This window comes from Lepus europaeus, chromosome 21 (assembly GCF_033115175.1).
Source record: "Lepus europaeus isolate LE1 chromosome 21, mLepTim1.pri, whole genome shotgun sequence".
Taxonomy (NCBI): domain Eukaryota; kingdom Metazoa; phylum Chordata; class Mammalia; order Lagomorpha; family Leporidae; genus Lepus; species Lepus europaeus.
The window spans coordinates 20152025-20174701 of NC_084847.1; positions in this window are offsets into that span (position 1 = coordinate 20152025).

The following is a 22677-nucleotide window of genomic DNA, read 5'->3' on the forward strand; positions in this document are numbered from 1 at the left end:
CCCTGCTCCATAAACCCTCACAACTGAGCAAGGTCATATCAGAAATGGAGGAATTTCAAGGATTGTTGAAAGATCATTTGTACATTTTTCAAAGCTACCAGGTCCAGTTTCATGTATTTTTCTAGGGCATTCTACAAAGAACTCTGTTTCCCACAAGAGGTCCTATGTCTCCTAAAATTATGTGTCTTTAAATATTATTTGATACCAACAATCAACAAAGTTGAGATCTTTTTATATATGACAGCAACAAAGTTGAGTTTTTTTTTTATGTATGACAGCACAGAGAGATTACATTACTTTCTCAAGGTCTGGCCATTACTTATAGCAGAGCTAACACAGAACTTATGCCTGAAAATTCACTTTCTTCACAGATGCAAAGATGGGGCTTGACTCTCTAAGTCCACTTGTAATGGCACTGAAAGGTAGCAGCCCCTTATGAGGTGGTAGATGTCACCTTTGGAGTCTAGTTCAAATCCTAACTCTCCATTTGTTGGCTGGGACTTTGAGCAAGTTAATGAACCCTTCCATGGTCTCACTGGGGGGGAGCAGTAGTTTCCTAGGATTTTTTTAAGTGCAAAATGAGAAAATGCATCTTATTCGATCTTAATCATTTCGAGTCCAACCACCTACATTGTCAAATTAACCATCAGGATTCTGATGAGGAAAACAAGCTGTCTGGCTTCAGAGTTCTTAATCACAATATGAGTAGGGTTGGGATGGGCTGGAGAGAGGGTGTTACAATGTGAAGGATCTTTTAATACATCCATGACAAACATTCATGGTATTTTTGCTGAAAGCCAAACCCTATTCTAAGCACATAGACGAATGGACTTATTTCATCTTCACAACAGCCCTAGTTGACAGGGGATGAACCTGAAGCATGGAGGTGTTGAATGACTTGCCCGGGTCACTCAGCTTTAGTATGTATACTCAAGCAACAGAACTTGGTAGTGAACTAACTCAGCCACTGTACTAGACTGCATTGCCTCTTTAATGAGAGGAGCTTCTTCCCTGTGCCACTGTTGACATCTCAGGCCAGGTGATTCTTCATTGTCGGGGGCTATCCTGGGAACTGTAGCATGTTGTTCAACCTCCCTGGCCTGCACCTTTAGATGGCAGTAGCATCATCCCTTTGCCAGCTAAGATATCCCCACTTCTCTCCAGATGTTGCTAGTTATTCCCAGGGGTATGGGGAGGGAGGTGAAATTGATCTGAAGCTTGGCTCACTCAGTTGCCACCTGTGTGACCTTGGACAAATTATTTAACTTCTCTGAAGCTCTCTCACCTCCTATGGAACAGGAAGGCATATGCTAACCAAGATGATCAAGAGGATAAAATAAAATGATGCAGAGCTGGCATTGTGGCATAACGGGTGAAGCTGTAGCCTACAATGCTGGCATACCATATTGGTGCTGGTTCTTGTCCTGGCTGCTCCACTTCTGATCTACCACCCTGTTAATGCCTTGGGAAAAAGAGCAGAATATAGACTAACCCACATTGAGAGATCTGGATGAGGTACCTGGCAAAATAATGTATTGATGCATGTATAATTTTTGAACATAGTAGCACTCAGTAAGTGATAGCTGCCTTAATGTATCAGCATTTCACTTTGGATTCCAATTGCCATTAAAAAAAAAGATTTATTTATTTATTTAGTTATTTAATTATTTATTTGTTTGAAAGGCAAAGTCACAAAGAGGCAGAGGCAGAGAGAGAGAGAGAGAGAGAGAGAGAGAGAGAGAGGTCTTCCATCAGCTAGCTCATTCCCCAGTTGGCCGCAATGGCTGGAGCTGTGCCAATCTGAAGCCAGGAGCCAGGAGTCCCCTCCAGTTCTTCCATGTGGGTGCAGGGGCCCAAGGACTTGGGCCATATTCCACTGCATTCCCAGGCCATATCAGAGGTTGGATCAAAAGAGGAGCAGCAAGGACTTGAACCAGCACCCATATGGCATGCTAGCACCGCAGGCTACGGCTTTATCTGCTACACCACAGCACCTGCCCTCCAGTTAACATTTGATGCAATATGCTGACATGGATTATTGCAGCAAACCTGTGAGACAAGCAGGGAACTGTGATCCTCCTTTTCAGAAAAAGACACTGAGAACCCCTTCATTAGAGAAGCAAGGGACACCAACTAGCTCAATCACTTCTCTTTCCGTGGGAAGCTATATGTTGAGAAGGGAGGAAATCATTTCTCCCAAAGTGTTTACTACCGTCAAGTGGAATGGAAATCCTTGCTCATCTGTAGAAATTGTAGAAGCATTTGCCACCACCACCACCCTCCCTCAACAGCAGCAATGATAGATGATATTTATTGGGTCTTTACTAGGTATCAGAACGAAGCTGAACTTTTTTCATTTATCTTCTAAAATGTTTATTTATTTAAATTATAGAGCATCAGAAAGAATAGGAGAGACATAGAGAGAAGTATCTTCTATGCTATGTTGACTCTACAAATGGCCACAACAGCCCAAGCTGGGCCAGGCTGAAGCCAGGAGCCAGGGACTCCATCTGCGTCTCCCATGTGGGTGGCAGGGGCCCAAGTACCTGGGCCATCATCATCTGCTGTCTTCTCAGGCAGCTTCCCAGGTATTTTAATTAGGGAGCTGAATCAGAAGCAAAGCTACTGGGTCTAATATGGGGGGCCTTAATCTGTTGTGCTGCAACATTGACCCCTCACTTTTTTCATGTGTTATATTCTTTCCTTTCAAAAATCTTGTCATTATCCTGGTAGTGGGTTGATTTCAATAGTGGCTCTAATTTGTGCCTTTTTTGTATATCTGCTTTTGTATTCCTGCTCTTTAGCAGTGCCCTCCCACACTGATTCTGAGCTTGGGTCATGTGACTGCTTTTTGCCAGTGGGATGATACAAGCAGAGACTTAGAAAATGTATTACTGACTTTTGCTGCTCTTGGATGCCTGAACTGGCATGGAGACAAGCCCAGTCTGTGGGATAAAGGTTGCTCTTGCTGACATTCAGACAACCCCCAGCAACGGGCAGCTTCCCTCAGCAGCATGAGTGGGCTCCTCTAAGACCAGAACTTTCTGGATGAGCTTAGCACCAACTGACCATTCAGAATCATGAATTTATTAATGGTCATTCTTTGAGCCACCATGTTTGGGGGTATTTTACTGAGGATACAGGAACAGTTAATTGAAACAATTTCTTTTTACAAATGAGGAATATATCTCTAAGGTGTATTTAGGAAATAATCTCTAAGAGGTTAATAAAGTTTCTGTGGTCATTGGCCATAAGTGAAAGAACTGAGAAATGAATTGATTGACTTTGGAATCCGAATGGCTGCAACATACATTGGGAAGACATATTTGTGGGTGTGTGGGTGTGTGGAGGGGTGTGGGGCAGAGACAGAAAATAATCAAAGCCAAGAGGTCACAGTAGGTGGGCTACGTTTCAGCTGGGTTTAAGGAAAGCCTGGGTGAGGCAGTGCTCAGCTCATTCTGTTCCTCTTTCACGGGTTCCCTTATTGATTGAGGAGACCTCTGAAGGAGAAATGCTTGTAGGGCTGTCTTTCTTAATCTCCACGTTCCCCACTTGAGGGTGATTCTGAACTCCTTTGTCAAACAACAGAACCTCTTTCACCTTCGTTTTTTTTTTTTGAATGCCATGATGGTTAGATATGGTTTGTCCCCTGCCAAAACACTATTGCCAAAGCAATAGTGTTGAGGGATGATGGTATCTGTAAGGGCTGATTAGATTGTCCTAGGGGTTGGTGCCTTTCTTACAGGACTGGGTCAGTTATCATGTGCTGCTGTGTCTCTTTCACACATGACTGCTTGCCTTTCTGCTTTCCGCCATGGGTTGAAGCAGCACAAGGCTCTTCCCAGGATCAGGATCTTGAATTTTCTACCACCCAGAACAGTGAGTCAAAATACACTTCTTGGCTGGTGCCGTGGCTCAATAGGCTAATCCTCTGCCTTGCGGCGCCGGCACACCGGGTTCGAGTCCCAGTTGGGGCACCGGAATCTGTCCCAGTTGCCCCTCTTCCAGGCCAGCTCTCTGCTGTGGCCAGGGAGTGCAGTGGAGGATGGCCCAAGTGCTTGGGCCCTGCACCCCATGGGAGACCAGGAGAAGCACCTGGCTCCTGCCATCGGATCAGTGCGGTGCACCAGCCGCAGCGTGCCGGCCGCAGCGGCCATTGGAGGGTGAACCAACGGCAAAAGGAAGACCTTTCTCTCTGTCTCTCTCTCTCTCTCACTGTCCACTCTGCCTGTCAAAAAAAAAAAATACACTTCTTTCCTGATGAATTGTCCGACTCAGGTCTTGTGTTATAACAACAGAAAATAGAGTAAGGTACTTCAGGAGATGGAAAAATCTACCTCCAGTTTTGGTTATTTCCCTTGTGCTCCCCAACTGACAAACAAAGTGGACACTGGGGTGGGCATTTGTCCTAGCAGTTAGATACTGGTTACAATTCCTGCATCCTACATCCAAGTATCCGGGTTTGAGTCGTAACTCAGACTCCTGACTCCAACTTCCTGCTAAGGTAGACCCTGAGAGCATCAGTGACTGCTCATGTAGTTGGATCCCTGCCACTGATGTGAGAGATCTGGATTCAGTTCTGGTCCCCAGCTTTAACTTTGAGCTAGCCAGGTCATCATGGGCATTTGGGGAGTAAACCAGTGGATGGGAATACTATTTGCACCTCAGATAAATAAATTTTTAAAAAATTTAAGAGAGTGAACACCAGTGATACTCATTAGCATACGCAATTGTGATTGGACAACCTGTACTAGTGGGCGTGGCCATTCTAAAACACATGCATGTGGTGGTTGTAACCCCTCTTCTCTTTTGCTGTGAAGATCCAGGAGCTCCAGGGCCCACACCTACATAGGAAGGTACCCAATGTTTTCTCTCACTTTTCTTTCTTCTATTTTCGCATCTGCATCTACTCATAATAGGTGCTTAATAGATGTTAGGTAGCCTTCATTTTCCTCTGTATTTGTATATACTTGAAAGAGCTAGGATTTAGGTTAGAACGTAATGGCTAAGTGGAGGCATCGTAGGAAGCACCTTATGTGGGCATCATCTCAGGATGCTGGGTCCATTCTCTGGACTTAGTACTGACCTCAATTTTAACTCAGTGTATTGCATTGTAATGTAAGGGGGCTAGGTATCTTCTACCTGTTGGTTCTCTCCACAAATGCCTGCAAAAGCCAGAGCTGTACCAAACTGAAGCCAAGAGCCTGGAACTCAATCTGGGTCTCACACAGGAGTGGCAGAGATCCAACTACTTGAGTTATCCTTGCTTCTCCCAGGGTGCACAACAGCAGGAAGCTGGAATTGGAAGTGGAGCCAGGTGCTGAACCAGACACTAGGAACTATTTCTTTCTTTCTTTCTTTTTTTTTTTTTTTGACAGGCAGAGTGGATAGTGAGAGAGAGAGACAGAGAGAAAGGTCTTCCTTTTTGCCGTTGGTTCACCCTCCAATGGCCACTGTGGCAGGCGCATCTCGCTGATCCGAAGGCAGGAGCCAGGTGCTTCTCCTGGTCTCCCATGCGGGTGCAGGGCCCAAGGACTTGGGCCATCCTCTACTGCCTTCCCAGGCCATAGCAGAGAGCTGACCTGGAAGAGGGGCAACCGGGATAGAATCCGGCGCCCCAACCAGGACTAGAACCCGGTGTGCCGGCGCCGCAAGGCGGAGGATTAGCCTGTTAAGCCACAGCGCCGGCCGTAACTATTTCTTAAGTAAGGGAACTTGTATTCAGATCTGGGCCCTCACCTTCCTAGGTGCGTGACCACGAGCAGGCAACGTTTGTGAGACTTGTCTCTGAATTAGAAGCTGAGGAAAATCTTCATGCCTATCACCTTGAGAATGAAGCAAAAAAATAAAATGTACAAAAGTCCCTCGAGCACTGGAAACATTGAAAGACCATCGCTTTCCTTCTTTCCAAGCTGACTCATCTGTGAACAGGGGCTGAAGACTGGGCTGTGGAGAAGGCACCAGGTCATCCGGCTGGTGCTGCTACAGCTCTACCCCAGGCCTGCCTTTTTTTCGTGCTTCCACCCCAGCAATGGATGAGCGTTGCCTGCTTTTCTCTTTTAGTTACGTTGAGCATCAGCCTTCCCCAGGTGGTGTCTCTGCGATCAATGACTTCAGAATCACCAGGGCTAGGGCAGGCTGGATTTTCTTGGTTTCTTTTCTGAGTTTGTCATCTTCCCTGTCATCCCTTGGCTCTGAAGATTATTAAGCATTCCGCAAGGAAAGCGGTCTCTTGAAAATGGTTCTGCAGCAGCCAAGATTGAGGAAAGCCACTTCCCCTGTGTTGCACTCCTGCCCCCTGGCCTGATACCCAGCAAGAGTCACTCACGACCTTGGGAAAGAGGAGGCAGCTTGCCCCATTCCAAGCTCAATTATCAGGAGATAACCTCTGAAAGTTGGTTAAATAGGATTTTTCTTTCCTATTTCTTTCTTTCTTTTCATTTTTTTTTAAAGCTTGGCAGACAAAGGCCTTGCAGGAGACAGCAAGGACAAGTATGTACAATGACAGAGGTGAGCTTTCAGTTCTGCTGGGAGGAGAGACTGTGCCTCAACCCACAGATGCACACACTCCGCCTCTTCAGAGAGAACTTCAAAAGCCTCACTCCAGAGATGTGCTGGGAGACGGTGCGGCCCATTGGTTAGTGTATAATGTCACATTTGCTTTTATCCTTATAAATATTTTCACTCTTCTTTCACTCAGTATCATTGGTTTCAAAGCCAAATTTCTCTCACTTTGTTGCTGGAACTGAACCTTCTCTCCAGCATCTAGACAATTTTCCTTTCTGTCCAAGGCTTGCATCAAGGTAAAATAATTCTCCCTTTCTCTGCCACTCACAGCCTCTTCCTACTGGGCAGTTCACCGTGAGCTTTCAAACAATTCTTCAATCTTAATGGATGTTTCTATCCCCCTACACTCAAATTCTCAGTTCCAAGCCTTGATTTTTTTTTTATTCATTTGAGAGTAATGTTTTCTTTTCCTTCTGCTTTTTATTAGATATGCCTTTTCTTAGATACATTAATTCGATAAACATTGATGCTTTCTCACCCCCTGTGCTAAGATATGCAGGTACACATATACACACCAATATGAGTGGATATTCAGATGTAGATTTACAGCTAGAGATACTATGCAAGAAAGCATGGAGAAAAGCTTGATAGGAACATACTCAAGACTTAGAGTAAAGGGGGTTATAGAATTCCTTCCCTTTAGGAGAGACCTAAAATTTTGTATTGCTGTATAAATAATAATAACAGGCATTAGCCTATTTATTTAAGTAGAACAGATAACATATACAAAGCTACAGAAACTTATAAGAACGGAGCATTCCTGTTGGTGGAAGAATGGGAATGTGGTGGAGCCGAAGCCCAGGACTTGTCAGAGGAAATGATGGCAGATGGGTTGGAAAGAAAGTCAGATTCATGTTAGAAAAGTCTTTTCACATGGGACTAAAGAATTGAGGCTGAACTTTTTACTGTGAATTTTATGAGACTCCCAGAGATTTTTCAAGCAAAAGGGTGACTTGTGCAAATCCTTTACTTATTTAGGAGATGATTGTGACGGTGAAGAATAGACGAGCTCAGTAAGAGGTTGGATCAGGATATTAATTACCCTTTCAATATGCCAAATCCTGGCCACAATTTCTGATAAGTTTTTGAAATATGTCAATACAAAATCAATTAACTCGTGTCCTAGAAACCTAAAAAGCAAAGGCAGACTTCACACGGAAAGGTCAACAACACATACGCAAAGTGAGGGCTAAAACACGCATACAGTTAATACCAGGTCTAGAGGGCTTTATTTAGGGAAGGCTTGAGGGGTGGGTGTTTGGCATAGCACGTACGCCACTGCTTGTTACACCTGCATTCCAATCAGAGTGCCCGAGTTCAAGTCCTGGCTTTACTCTCAATTCCAGCTCCTTAATAACGTGCATCCTGGGCGGCAGCAGGGGATGATGGGTCAAGTACTTGGGCCCCTGCTACCCAGATGGGCGAGCTCGACTGATTCTGGGATCCTGGCATTGACTTGGCCCAGCCTTGGCTGAGGCAGGAATTTGGGGAGTGAACCAGTGGAAGGGAGATCTCTCTCTGTCTCTCTCTGTATCTGTCTTTCTAATGAACAATGAAAGAGGCAAGCGTGGGTTGGTTTTCTGATTTTGTGAAGCCTGGTCTGATCTTTGTGGGAATGCCATTGTTTATATGCCACTTATTTTAATTTATGGTTACAATTAGGCCATAATGATCATTAATTGAAGAAAATTATTTTGCTTCTTTGCTTTCCAAAATATTGTGTCCAATAAATGTTGCTCTGGGTTGTGTCCTATTACTCAATATTTAGGTTGTTTTATGGTAACGTCTTTTTTTTTTTTTTTTTGACAGGCAGAGTTAGACAGTGAGAGAGAGAGAGAGACAGAGAGAAAGGTCTTCCTTTTTCCGTTGGTTCACCCCCCAAGTGGCCGCTATGGCTGGTGCATTGCCGCTGGTGCACTGCACTGATCCAAAGCCAGGAGCCAGGTGCTTCCTCCTGGTCTCCCATGCGGGTGCAGGGCCCAAGCACTTGGGCCATCCTCCACTGCCTTACTGGGCCACAGCAGAGAGCTGGACTGGAAGAGGAGCAATCAGGACAGAATCTGGTGCCCCAACCAGGACTAGAACCCAGTGTGCCAGCGCCGCAGGCAGAGGATTAGTCTGTTGAGCACTGTCCAACATAAAGTCTTTTTTCAATTTTCTCAGGAAGAGTCATCACTCTCCTTTATATACCCTATAATTTATGCGTATGAACATTGAAGAATTTATCAAAATGTTTCTTGATTATATCTTGGAGATGAAGTCCAGTGTCATGAATGGGAGAACATGTTGGCACTCAGAAAGGCTTTGAATCCTGGCTGTCATGTACTAGATGTGCAAACTTGGGTACAAGTTATTTAGCCTCTGTTTATTTTAGCTTCTTTATCTCAAAATCAGAATAATGTCCCATATCTTTTAGGGTTGTTCTGAGTAGACAGTGAGGCAATTCATGTGAAGTACTTAGAACAGAAGCAAGCACATAGTAAGCGCACATGAAAGTGACCATTATTTTCTAATTACCTAAGTCTTCCAAAGTTTCCTTATCTTTATCATGTCATGGTGTATGTAAAAAAATGATTTGTATGATAGATTGGGATAAATAGATGAGGCTGCTTATGCCTGAGATGGCGTACTTGTTCCACTCGAAGACCTTGCTGGCTGTCTCCATGATTGAGATAAACCTTTCAGTGCACCCATAACCCACTGATGGGCAGCAGATGGAAAGCTGACCTACCGGAAGGATGGAGATTACTGTGCCTCTTTGTACCCCAAGTGCCCAGCACAAGTACTTGGTGTTTGTTTCAACAGATAATGAATGGAGGATAGGAGGGTCTTTTCTCTTTTTGCCCATCTAAGGTATTGTGTTATTCTTATGGGAAAATAGTGTTCACTAACTCGATCTTTGTGATTTTCTGTCCACATAAAGCATTTTGGCATCTGAAAGTTACTGGAAGTTCTGCCAAATCAGGCTGGGGGAAGGGTCAAGAAAGGTCTCTTGACAGATGAGTGGTCACCTAGCAGTTGTGGAGGCTCACAGATACACTGAAGTATATAGGAAAATTGTATATTATGTAAAGTATAGCTCACTCACATCACCATGAAATGCTTGGTCTCTCACAGGGCTCAGAGTAAGTCCTGCTGGGAAGAGTGTTTGTTCTTTAATAAGTAGCCCACTCATGGCCCATATTTTAAAACAGGGAGAAGGGCCGTCCTTCTGTTCAGCTGTAGGTCAAGGTGTTCTTGGGAGGAGTGCCTTCATATGATCCATATGCATAGAAATAAGAACCAGTCCAAGATTCTAGTCCAGATTAGAAGCTAAATTTTACTAACTGGGGGACTACACTCTTTTTATGATTGTTCGTTATGAGAACTACATCTTTTTTTTTAAAAAAAAATTTATTATTTTATTTATTTACTTTAGAGGTAGAGTTAAAGGCAGAGAGAGGGAGAAACAGAGAAAGGTCTTCCATCCACTGGCTCACTCCCCAAATGGCCACAGTGGCTGCGGCTGGGCTGATCTGAAGCCAGGAGGCAGGAGCTTATTCCCGTTCTCCCATGCTGGTGCAGGGCCTCAAGCACTTGGGCCATCTTCTACTGCTTTCCCAGGTCGTAGCAGAGAGCTGGATTGGAGGAGGAGCAGCCGGGACTAGAACTGGTGCCCATATGGGATGCCAGTGCCACAGGTGGCATCACTAACTCACTACACCACAGCGCTAGCCCCGAGAGCTACATCTTTTTTTTTTTAAAGATTTTATTTATTTATTTGATAAGTAGAATTATAGACAGTGAGAGGGAGAGACAGGAAGATAGGTCTTCTTTCCATTGGTTCACTCCGAAGATGGCCCCAACAGCCGGAGCTGCCATATGGACAATCCAAAGCCAGGAACCCAGGTGCTTCTTCCTGGTCTCCCATGCGGGTGCAGGGGCCCAAGGATTTGGGCCATCTTCTACTGCTTTCCCAGGTCGTAGCAGAGAGCTGGATTGGAGGAGGAGCAGCCGGGACTAGAACTGGTGCCCATATGGGATGCCGGTGCCACAGGTGGAGGAATAACCTACTGCGCCACAGAGCCAGCCTCTCCGAGAATTACATCTTAAGCTAACTCATCTCTAACTGAAATAGACAAAGAATATATATATCCCCATATATATATATGGGAAAAACATGAGCGCTTTTTGTAAGATAGCACAATGGATGGGGCCAAATCCAGGAGCTTAGAACTCCTCTTGAGTCTCCCACATGGGTGTCAGGGACCCAAGTAGTAGGGCCATCGTCTCCTGCCTTCCCAGGTGGATTAGTTCTAATGTTGGATTAGAAGTGGAGTAGCCAGGACTTGAACCATCACTCTGACATGGAATACAGGTGGTGTCACAAGCAATGGTTTAACTGGGTGTTTAACTCTGCATGCCACAACACCCACTCCCCATGTAGACTCTTTATTGAAATTCATCTCCTGTTAAATTTTGCCACATTTGTGTTTTTATTTTCTGTCTCTATCAATCATTCTATCTCTGTCACTCTTTTATCCTTTGGTCTATCTATCTCTTTATCATTTTATCTCTGTGGGCTATACTGCCACATACTTATATAACAATCTTTGATTGTTGTGGTTACAGATGATTTTATTCTCTTTTAAAAGATGAATTTCCTATAATAAATTTTACTTAGACAATTTAAGGCATTTAATTTGTTTTTGCCAAATTTCTTGGTTACTGAATAAATCAAAAAGAATAATCCTGCTGATGTGAGTCCTGAGGTTAAGTAGGAACGTGTTTTAACTATTACTGCAGGCACAGTTTAACTTCTGGCAAGTTTATGATGCTCAGCAGATTGGGAAAGAGCAGAGGTAGAACCCAAATACTGATGGAAAGGATTGGTCTTACATCTCCTTGACTGACCTAAGTATTATTCTGACAGACCACTGAGTCACTTCTCTTTATTTAACGAGTGTGGAAACTGAGGCTGGAAAGACAAAGGCATTTTTCTTAAGTGTCATATACCTTTCCTATGTCTAAGTTGGTCTAGAATCTCTACTCTGTCATTGGATGTCCAGATTGGCTCTTTTTCTTGTATTGGGCCTGCCCAGGGCTCTGTGTAGTAGGTGCAGCAAATGCTGGTTGAACAAGGGAAATTGCATAAATCTGACTCACCATAAATTATTAGTGGGCCTGCACACTTGGGCTACTGGAAAAGCTGCTAATTAATCCGACAATAATTCCGAGGCAATCGGGCCTCATTAACGTGGGTTCTGGCCTCATTTCCACGGGCACTTCTGGATTGATGACTGTGGCCTGGCAGCAGGAGCGGAGCCTCTGGCCAAAGAATTTCCAGGCTTCGTGTAACCTCCACTCCTTGGGAAATTAGGAGGAACAGTCAGTTTTCTTTCACAACCAGCCCCTCTGCTCACAAAGGAAGTCATGCCAAGGTTTCTGGCTCTGTCAGCAGCTCCCTCACCTGTGTTCTTCCCAGCCAGCTTCTTTTGCAGTTTCACCGACAAGGGGAAGCCCTGAGGCCTGTTGTGTTTCTGCTCTTTTCCACCAACTGCAGAGGCCGGGGGCAGAGAGTTCTGAGCAAAAGACAAACAATTATCCTTTTGGACAGAAAACGAGTCCCTTATAGTTCAAAATAAGTGAAGCTTAATTTCCAAAGACAGACATAAATTTAAAAGCACATGTCTCAGAAGCAGAATGACACTGTGTGCAAAAGTGTGTGGCTTCTGTCTTCCCATTCTGGCTGGGCACAAGGAGAGATGTGCTTTAATTCCTCACAAGCATATGGTATTTGTTCTCATTAAATTAAAGAAAAATCACGTGGCTCCTTTTTCCTTTTCTGGTCCTCTTTCAGTCTCAGCCCATTTAATGATAGCCAAATTGTTGTCTTCCTTCTCCTCCTCTTCTTCCTTCTTCTTTTTTATCATTTTAAATTCCCTGTTAATTTAAATGGAATTTTGTTTTTGGAGTAGTAACCTAATGAGGCAGAATCTGTGTGGACGTTATACACAAAGGAAGCTTTGCTCCCACACAAAATCCCTGCTCAAGAATTTCCTCTTTTTAAGAGTTGATGCTTCTGACACCAGCCAAGGTGATTGTGTCCCTTGGTTTCTAAGTCATCCTGTTGTGTCAGCAGCTTCTATGGATCCAGTCATTCAAGATGGGTTGCATCTTTTGCCCTGTTTGTCCTTGGTTACGTTGGCCTTTAGACATCTTGATTCTTTTCCTTGGTTGCTTGGATACCATCAGGCTCATGACAACATCCCATGTAACAACTATGCACCTGTTTTATAAATCATAAGGGATGGAGCAAGAGAGCAAGGACACTGCCATGGATGGGTAAACACGTGCTCTACCATGCTCAAAGAGCTCCATCTGGCTGATGCACTGGAGAATCTGGGCAGGGAGAAGAGGGCCAAGGATTGTCACAACACAGGCTTCAGGAAGTCAACTTTGACAATTTTTAAGCAAAATGAATTTCAGACCAACACTGGTCAAAATTGATATCCAGAATATTTGCAATTAGTGTGGACTCTTTTGGTTGCCTTTGGCAGAAATTCAACTAGATAAGTAGTTTAAACATCAGCTACAAAGACAAAAGCCACAAAAACAGGAAATGAATGGACTTATTTTGCTGCAACGTGAGGTGGGTCACTGACATCTTGATTGGCTGGATCTAGGTACTCAAATAATAACCTTAGGCTTTGCGTCTACATGTGGTTTGTTCTTAGGCATTCTTATCATCTTAGTGTGTGTTCCCCTACCATGACCCTCACCACTACCATTAATGCTACCACCACCAGCAGCAGCAGCAAAGGCAGACTATGGAGTATAATATTTATTTGAGGTATATATATATATATATATATATATATATATATATATGATGTTCCTGAAAATGCACCACTCGGATGTTCTGCTACAGGAAGCACAACTGACTGACAGCCCTGTTCTTACTCTTTAGGATCTACCACCATGTTCGTGCCAAAGCCACACTCCCCATGGGTTGCTCCTAGCTTAGGACTGAGCACAGCAAGACTACTATGGCAAGCCCATTACTGAAACCCAGGAGACTCTTCTGACAGGTGGCTCTGCCATGAGAATGCCTCCATAGGCTTGGCCAGCCTTGTCTTGGAATTGTGCTGCAGACTCGACTCTGTCTGCCCAATTAGCCTTCCTTGCTTTTCTCCTGCGCAGCATGAGTCCTATATTGTGGTCTACAGGGCTCTTCCCAACTTCTCCAGCTCCTGTAACTTTCACTTTCACAGGTATTTTTCCATTAATTTTCTCATGGGGTCACCTCTCGAACTCTTGTCTGTTGGGAGTAGGGGCAGGGATGGCTCCCTCAAAGAGATGCTGATCAAATGACAATCCTATGACCAGCATAAGACACAGTATTAAGGCTTGGAGGACAGAGGAAGATTCTAGGAGGTAGTTCTTTTCAGTGTCCTCTCAGTGCTATGAGACTTCTGCATTACATGGATTCTGGGGCGCTAAGCTCACCCCTAAGCACATCAGAAACAATGATCAGATGTCACTTACTGGAGAGAGATTGGCTCTCTGCAACCTCCATGCTGAGTTTTCATGTGTGGAGCCTTCATCAGCTGTGTCCTCATGGGCTCAGGACGTGGCGAGCTGGAACCAGACAAGAGAATGTGCTCGTTGTTAGATCCTGCCACTGCTGGCATCTCACGAGACATTTTTCCTACTGCCTTCCACACTTTTCTTCAGCCAGGAGCACAGGCCATGTTTGTGTTTGGTTTGGGATGCGGCCTCTGCCCGGCTCCCTGTGGAGGGAGCCAGGAGAAGTGTACAATTAGCAATTAACAGCTTTATCTCTACTCACATGTAAGAGACATAATTAGCCGGTTCCATCTGTTACTGATACCTGGTGGAGTCAGTCATTCACACCTCAGCCAGATATTGTAAGGAGTGGGAGGGCCTGAAAAGGAAACATTTCAAAAATAACTCACATTTTGTTGTCTCAGACATCTTGCCCCTGAGGAGTCAGTCTTCAACTTTGCTTTCCTCAGGTGTGTGCAATTTGCTGTCAATTGGCAAGGAAAGGTGTGAGTTAAGGAATATGGAAGTTGGAGGAGTGTGCGATTTTCCCAGGATCTGAGAACTTCAATTAAAAAATATTTTATTTATTTGAAAGGTAGATAGGTAGCTAGGCAGATGGGTAGGTAGGTAGATGGGTAGGTAGGTAGGTAGGTAGGTAGATAGACAGATAATCTCCTAACCTCTTGTTCACTCCTTAAATACCCACAACAGCCAGGGCTAAGCCAAGCTGAAGCCAGGAGGCAGGAAATCAATCCAGTTCTACCATGTGGGTGTAAGGGACGCAATTACTTAGGCCATCATCTGCTGCCTCCCAGAGAACTCATTAGCAGGAAGCTAGAATTAGGAGTGGAGCTGAGACCTGAAACCAGGGCATTCCAATAGGAGCTTCCCAAGAACTGCCTTAACCATGCCATGTGCTCACTCTGAGAACTTTAATTTATAAACACAAGTCTTAGTGTATGTTATGGCAGTCATGGGTTGCTGTCCTAACTGATGTCACATAGCAATAGAGGAGCCCAGATACTGATGTGGGAAATACAAGGATTCTTCAACAAGTTCATGAAAAATGGGTATTATGAAAAAACTAAGCTGGCACCATGGCTTAACAGGCTAATCTTCCGCCTCGCGGCACCGGCACACCGGGTTCTAGTCCCGGTTGGGGCACCAGATTCTATCCCGGTTGCCCCTCTTCCAGGCCAGCTCTCTGCTATGGCCTGGGAAGGCAGTGGAGGATGGCCCAAGTCCTTGGGCCCTGCACCCGCATGGGAGACCAGGAGAAACACCTGGCTCCTGGCTTCGGATCAGCGCGATGCGCTGGCCGCAGCGGCCATTGGAGGGTGAACCAACGGCAAAAAGGAAGACCTTTCTGTCTCTCTCTCTCACTATCCACTCTGCCTGTCAAAAAAAAAAAAAAAAAAAAAGAAAGAAAGAAAAAAAAGAAAAAACTAGGGGCTGGAGATGTGGTGCAGTGGGTTAACGCCCTAGCCTGAAGCACTGGCATCCCATATGGGTGCCGGTTCAAGACCTGGCTGCTCCACTTCCGATCCAGCTCTCTGCTATGGCCTGGGAAAGCAGTAGAAGATGGCCCAAGTCCTTGGGCCCCTGCACCCATGTGGGAGACCTGGAAGAAGCTCCTGGCTCTTAGCTTCAGATTGGCACAGTTCCAGCCATTGCAGCCATTTGGGGAGTGAACCATCGGATGGAAGACCTCTCTCTCTGCCTCTCCTCTCTCTGTGTAATTCTGACTCTCAAATAAATAAATAAATATATATATAAAAGAAAAAAACTATGCAAGGATTTCAAACTTTTCTTGCATCAAAACAAATTATCTTTTCATATCATCTTTCCATGAAATTTTGGAAATACCCTCATATTTTCAGAGGGCAAGTTCCGTTTTGGAAGGACCAGAAAGAAAGCCAACAGTTGCTTAAGTAAATGGCTTGTCCAAAGTCACATAGCTAGGTAGCAGATGAGCCAGGATTCACACCTAAAACTGTCCAGCTCCAATGTCTGCTGGCTGCAGTTTCCCGGACATCAGGGTCTCCCAGGAATGAGGCCAGGACAACTCTTATTTTTTGAGGTCAAAACAGTCATGCAAAAATGAGGTATTTAAAAGAAAATGTTTCTATTTACATAATTAATGCTTTTAATGTAGAAAGGTATGATGCAATATAGTTGGACAGTTCACAAGATAATTACAGGATTCATGAAATAATTAATTCCTAGTGCCCTTGAAGTGGGCTGGATTAGGACTATGTATTGTCAGGGTCTTGACAGGACAATATGACATTCTCAGAATAAGATTGTCCAAGAAGACTATATTTACAAAGAGATTATCTACAGATGGTGGGGTGTAGGGGAACCACAAAAGGCAGTTAAAAAGTGCAGTTAACTGAGCTCATAGCGGCCGGTCATTACCACCTGCAGTAGAAGGAAAGAGAATTATGAAGAGCAAGCTGTTTGGGTGCAGCATTGACGGATCAGGGGCCTTTGGTGATCTCAAAGAGAAGCAACAGGGTAGGGAAGGAGGGGACACAGGCCCTGACCTCACAATCTACCCTCTTTCTGACTTCCTACTACAAAGTCTGTCTCAATTCCCCATTGGCAATACCAACCAGAAACTGGAGGGGAAGGGCAGGGCTGGTAACATGGGTGATGAGTGAGGCATCTAGTGATCAGCATTCAAGGAGGTCTAACTCTCAGGATAGGGCTTAGAGCATCTGCCCAGCCCTGAAGATGAGGGCCTCCTTAAATGTTGCACCTTCAGCACCTCATGGACCCTACCTTGGTTCCAGCCTTGAACCTGGGTCTGTACACAGCTTAGCCTTTAGCAGTCACAGTTGGCTGGGAAAGAAGAGAGTGGGTATGGAGGAGAATCATAAGGCACCCAGCCCAACAAGAAGTTTAAAATCACAAGATAAACAGTCTTCCCTTCCTTCATATTCATTCCTTTCAGCGACTGGATTGTAATAATCCCATTTGGAGACAGCACCCAGAGTCTAACTAGGGAAGCTTCAGGACCCCCTCCTTCTCACTCTGTGCCAAGCCTCAGTGGACCTTCCCTTTAGGGACACAGGTAACTAGAGATAAAAAAGAGCTTCCCCACTGCCTGGCCCTTTGGCTTGTACTGCCTCCAGGCATGTGCATTCCCAGTTCTTCACTCCTTCAGGCTTACAGAACATTTATCTTCCCTTTCAACCCAACTCAGTCACTGGCTTTTGCTCCTGCTCTGTTCCTTGTCACTAAGTCATGTCAGGCAACCGACAGTGTCACTGGGGGCAAGGAACCTGGCTTCCTCATCTAACCTCTCTTTGGGCACCGTCTTTCCCCTGACATGATTTGGTTGCCCTTCCCAGGCTATCCGCATGATTATGAGCATTGTCTGGGCCACAGTCTGATACTCTGCCCCCACCACCACTATTGGTTTGGCCACAGATTCTCAGCTAAGGCCTGATAATAATTGGGCTTTGTTTGCATTCCTGCTGCAGTCCTGTATTATCATGTTTCTGTAATGTATTTTAATAACTGGCAGAAGTAGTTGGTAATTTCCTTTTATATTTCTTTTTTAAAAAGATTCATTTATTTACTTAATTGAAAGGCAGAGAGGGACAGAGAGAGAGAGGGATAGAGAGGAGAGAGAGAGAGAAAATCTTCCATGTGCTGATTTACTCACCAAACAGGTGCAACATCCAGGGCTGGATCAGGCTGAAGCCAGGAACTCTATCTGGGTCTCATACAAAGTTGTCAGGAACAAAAATACTTGGGCCATCATCATCTGCTGCTTCTCAGGTGTATTAGCAAGGAGCTGGATCAGAAGCTGAGCAGTTGATGTGCCTTTAGGTGTACTAACTGGTGGCTTTACTCTGTGCCACAATGCTCACCCGTCTTTTAGTTTTTTATATTGCCCAAGGTTAACTTTTAAAGTTTTTATGAAATGCAGCATTAAGGAAGAAATCTCATGAGAATGTTGTATGTATTTGCAAGACATATGGCAGAGATAGTAAATATACAGGTTTTTTTTTTGGTCAGACTTAATCCAGCCCTCACTATTAACTGGCTATTTGATTTTTAGACAAGTTACTACATGTCTCTAAGCATCAAAACAAAGATAATAATGGTAGCTTTTGTTATGAGAGCTGTAACAATAACAATTTTATTTTTCTATAATTTGTAAATTTATATTTTATAATAATTTTAGCTTATCTAAGAATAGGATCTGTAGTTAGTTTTTTTAAAAAAGATTTATTTATTTATTGAAAGTCAGAGTTACACAGAGAGAGAAGGAGAGGCAGAGGGAGAGGTTGGTCTTCCATCTGCTGGTTTGCTCCCCAATTGTCTGCAATGGCTGGAGCTGCACCAATCTGAAGCCAGGAGCCAGAAGCTTCTTCTGGGTCTCCCACGCAGGTGAAGGGGCCCAAGCAGTTGGGCCATTTTCTGCTGCTTTCCCAGATCATAGCATAGAGCTGGATCAGAAGTGGAGCAGCCAGGACTTAAACTGGTGCCCATATGGGATGCCGGCACTGGAGGCGGTAGCTTTACCCACTATGACACAGCTCCGGCCCCCTGTAGTTACTTTTTAAAAATGATTATTTATACATGGCAATAAATAGAACTTTATAAATAGCATTTTTTTGGGGAAGGGTACAAATTATTCAGTTTTTAAATTTTGGTCTGGTTCTGTTCTTACACATTTCTCTAAATGTTGAATGATAATATGATTTATTTTCACATATTTGCCTTGTATCTATCCTTTTGGTTCATTTAAAAATTAAGTATCTGTGGCTGGTGCTGTGGCACAGCAGGTAAGGCTGCCGCCTGCAGTGCTGGCATATCATATGGGCGCCAGTTTGAGTCCCGGCTGCTCTTCTTCCAATCCAGCTCTCTGCTATGGCCTGGGAAAGCAGTAGAAGATGGCCCAAGTCCTTGGGCCCCTGCATCGACGTGGGAGACCTGGAAGAAGCTCCTGGTTCCTGGCTTTGGATTGGCACAGCTCTGGCTGTTGTAGCCAGTTGGGGAGTGAACCATTGGATGGAAGACCTCTCTCTATCTCTCTCTGCCTCTCCTTTCTTGGTGTAACTCTGACTTTCAAATAAATAAATAGATCTTGAAAAAAATTAAGTATAGGGGCAGACGTTTGGCTTAGCAGTTAAGATTTGCTTGGGTTAACCCATGTCATGGTGACTGGGTTTGAGTTCCAGCTCCATTCCTGATCCCAGATTCCTGCTAATACAGATTCTAGGAGGCAGCAGGTGATGACTCAAATACTTGGGTTGCCACCACCCATGTGGGAAACCTTGATACAGTTTTTGGCTTTTGGCTTCATCTTGGCTGAGCCCCAGTTGTTATGTACGCTTGGGGAGTGCATCAGAAGATGGGAACTCTTTGTCTATGTCTCTCAAAGAATTAAAACATTTTATAAAAAATAAAAATTGATTATGATGTTCATAATATCTTATAGGTATTCAGATAAATCATTTGTTAATCACTCAGTTTTGTGTCTTCCTTTCTAATATTTATGCCTCCAAACATTTCGTGTCTCATTGCACTGGCCCAAACCTAAGTCTTAGACAAATTAACAGCCCTAAGTCTTGTTCTGTCTTCCACTCTTTTTTCTTTCTTTTTTTTTTTTTAACTTTTATTTAATGAATATAAATTTCCAGTATACAGCTTATGGATTACAATGGCTTCCCCTTCCCATAATTTCCCTCCCACCCGCAACCCTCCCCTCTCCCGCTCCCTCTCCCCTCCCATTCACATTAAGATTCATTTTCAATTCTCTTTATATACAGAAGATCAATTTAGTATACATTAAGAAAAGATTTCAACAGTTTGCACCCACATAGAAACACAAAGTGAAACATACTGTTTGAGTACTAGTTATAGCATTAAATCAAAATGTACAGTACATTAAGGACAGAGATCCCACATCAGGAGCAAGCGCACAGTGGCTCCTGTTGTTGACCCAACAAATTGACACTCTAGTTTATGGCACCAGTAACCACACTAGGCTGTCGTCATGAGTTGCCAAGGCTATGGAAGCCTTCCAAGTTCCCCGACTCTGATCATATTTAGACAAGGTCATAAAAGACAGGGTGAGGATAGTAACCAATGATCCTAAGAGTGGCATTTACCAGGTCTGAACAATTATACAGCATTAAGTGGGGAAGAGGACCATCAGTACACACAGGTTGGGAGTAGAGCCATTAGTGGTAGAGTAGAGGTTATGATTACAAAGGAATGAGGCCCAAGTGCACTAGACAGGGTCTAGAACAAAGGACAGAATCATTATTAGAGGAGCTAAGAAAGGTGCTGTCTAAGCTACAATTAAGTTTTCTGATTGAGAGGCAAATAGAACCTGATAGAAGGGGCTTGATAATAATCTGGTGGGCTTTAGGCCTTGTAAGTTAAGAGGCCCAGGCCTATCTATCTCTTCACATGGGGTATATCCTAAGGGAGGTGTGAACCTCCTAGGGGAAGGCACTCTGTTGACTTTCATGACTTGGCTGGCCTGGGAGGAGAGCTGGCCAGGTAAAGGCAGGTGGCATCTCTAACAAGAAATTTACAGTTCTGCCTGCAATGTTGCTGACCCTACTTGACCATCCCCTCAGCTGCAGTGGTCACTTTGGAAGTTGGGCTGAGTGAAGGGCTTTTTAGCTTGGAGCCAATAAGATCTGTGGCTCTGACCTGGGCATCCTTCGACTCCAGGGCAGGTCCATTTCCAGTGACCCAACTCTTGGCAGAGCTGCCAGGGCTCTTCACAAGCTGACTTCTGCTGAAGCCCAGACTTACCACATTGAAAGCCACTGCAGTGGACTGGCCTGTTGGGTCTCCTTGAGGGCAGATCACTGTACAGATCAGCCATTAATAGGCCTGCCACCCATTGCTTCTGATGCCGAGCTTTCTTTTCCTCCTGGTTTGTGTTAAAGCAGACCAGAGGATGCAAGTCAAGGGAGTGCCCATGTCCCATCTCTAATCTTCGGTGGCCTGAACTACAAGTCTATAGTCATAGGCATGTTCTGTAGTAGTTTTTCTAAGGTAGACAATGCCCATGAGGAAAATTATATTCTCACTTTAAAACTTTCTTTCCCTTTGGTCTGAAAGGGAGGGTTTTTTTTTTTTTCTACTTACTGTATACTTCGCTGATGGCGATGTGAATCTAGCTATGAGATTATTATTTAAGCTCTTATTTTGGCTATGCTATTACAGAAAAATGTTAGCCATCTCTTATAAGGTCTAAAGATTAAATTGTGCATCCTACAGATTCCTTCATAATAGAATTAGTTCCCTACCTTGAAGAGAATAGAGAAATGAAAGAACAAGTTGGGCTTAGAATAGAGAAATGAGGGAGCAAGTCCTAGATCACTTGCTGACAATAGCAATATTACATGAATACTTAGCAAACCGTTTCAACCCTTAGATAAGAACTTAATAAAACATTTACCAGAAGGTCCAATGCCTTCTATAAATTTTAAGAATCATGTATTTGAAAACACCTCTTAAATATCTAAGATGGTGTAGTTTGTTTAACCAGTAAACTTAAGCACAACCATATAAAATGTTTTTAGTTTCTTTCTACCAACAAGTTTAAAACATATGATACACAGATTCAGGTCACACAAATTAAAATGTTTCTTTGATTGATTTTAGCAGCTTAAATTTATGGACAATCTTATCTAAAAGCCATTTAAAATAAAACTCTTAATAAAATTTCCCCATGTGGACATACAATATGTACGCACATATAACATAGCATAATAGACCAATATCAAAATCCAAAATATCTGGTTGAACTAAGATTCCTTAAAATCATGACATAACATAGACCAAATTTGATCATTGTTACAAGGTGATTATTCAAGTCTTTGAAAATAAGCACATAGTTAAATAACCCATAGCTCTTAATAAAAATTCAGCTGTTTTTGAACAATTAGAATTTAACAGACATCAAGAGAACATAATAGATTACTTTAACACATTGCTCTAACAGTGCATCAGAGTTTAATTCTATGTCAAAGAGATATTGAGCTTCCTGTGATCTTTTGCTGTGAGGTTTCCTTCCTTTACCTTCTTTCATATTGGTGACCATGTTTCTGTGTTTCTGTGTGTAACACATCTTTAAGCATCTTTTGCAGGGCAGGATGAGTGGCAACAAATTCTTTCAGTTTCTGTTTGCTATGAAAAGTCTTAATTTCACCTTCATTCACAAATGAGAGCTTTGCAGGATATAATATTCTGGGCTGGCAGTTTTTCTCTCTTAGCACCTGGGCTATGTCTCGCCATTCCCTTCTAGCTTGTAGGGTTTCTGATGAGAAGTCTGCTGTGAGTCTAATTGGAGATCCTCTGAGAGTAATCTGACGATTCTCTCTTGCACCTTTTAGAATCTTTTCTTTATGTTTCACTGTGGTGAGTTTGATTATGACGTGTCGTGGTGAGGATCTCTTTTGGTCATGTTTATTAGGGGTTCTATAAGCTTCCTGTACTAAGATGCCTCTGTCCTCCAAACCTGGGAAATTTTCTGCTAGTATCTCACTGAAAATGCCTTCTAATCCTTTCTCCCTCTCC